Genomic DNA, 918 nt, shown 5'->3' with positions numbered 1-918 from the left:
TATCGTTGCATCATGAGGGAGGACATTAAACAGAATAACTCCTTCAGAGTCCTAGAAGATCGTCAGCGTGTCTTTGCCGGCTGAGGGCGCGGCTTTGAACTGTTTTTTAGTAGAAGAGGTGATGCGGTCTCACTCCACCGTTTCGATGTGTGGCGTACCCTTGTTTCGTCACCTGTGACCATCTTCAACAAAATATTGTCACGGTCAGCCTCGTAACGCGCAGGCAATTCCGCACGGACGGTCCTTCGTTGCTCTTTGTGGTCTTCTGTTAGTAGGCGAGGAACCCAGCGGGCACCACCCTTGAGTACCCCAACTGATGATCGAATGTGTCAGCACTACAAACAGAGAGGTCCGTTTGTGCAGCGAGGTGTTTGACTGCGATCCGTCGATCATCTCGAATGAGACTGTCCCCAAGTTCCAGCATTGCAGGAGTCACAACTCTTTGCGGCCACCGAGCCAGGTGGCGCAGTGGTTAGCACACTGGACTCGCATTCGGGAGGACGACGGTTCAATCCCGTCCCCGGCCATCCTGATTTAGGTTTTCCGTGATTTCCCTAAATCGTTTCAGGCAAATGCCGGGATGGTTACTTTGAAAGGGCACGGCCGATTTCCTTCCCAATCCTTCCCTAACCCGTGCTTGCGCTCCGTCTCTAATGACCTCGTTGTCGACGGGATGTTAAACACTAACCACCACCACCACCATCTTTGCAGCCGGCGGGAAACGCGGCAGATCGAACAGGTTTGCGCGACCTAGTTGCGATGATGACGGACCCTCGCCCAACGACTCACCGTGCTTTTGCTCACTGCCAGATCTCCGTAGACGTTCTGCAAGCGGCTGTGAATACCTGCGATGCTCTGGTTTTCCGCCAAAAGGATACCAATTAACATCTTTCAGCTTGGAACACACCTCCGTTATTG

The 918-nt window shown here is 53.1% G+C and overlaps 1 non-coding gene across 1 annotated transcript; it reads left to right on the top strand.

The window, feature by feature from the left end:
- Positions 1–454: 454 nt before the first annotated feature.
- Trnaa-cgc (transfer RNA alanine (anticodon CGC)) lies at positions 455–527 on the top strand. Its single transcript has one exon. It is a non-coding gene; the product is annotated as a tRNA-Ala (tRNA).
- The last annotated feature ends 391 nt before the right edge of the window (positions 528–918 follow it).

The sequence above is a fragment of the Schistocerca gregaria genome, chromosome 1 (genome assembly GCF_023897955.1).
Source record: "Schistocerca gregaria isolate iqSchGreg1 chromosome 1, iqSchGreg1.2, whole genome shotgun sequence".
In the NCBI taxonomy this organism is placed as follows: Eukaryota; Metazoa; Arthropoda; class Insecta; order Orthoptera; family Acrididae; genus Schistocerca; species Schistocerca gregaria.
This window is presented reverse-complemented; position numbering and strand designations above follow the sequence as displayed.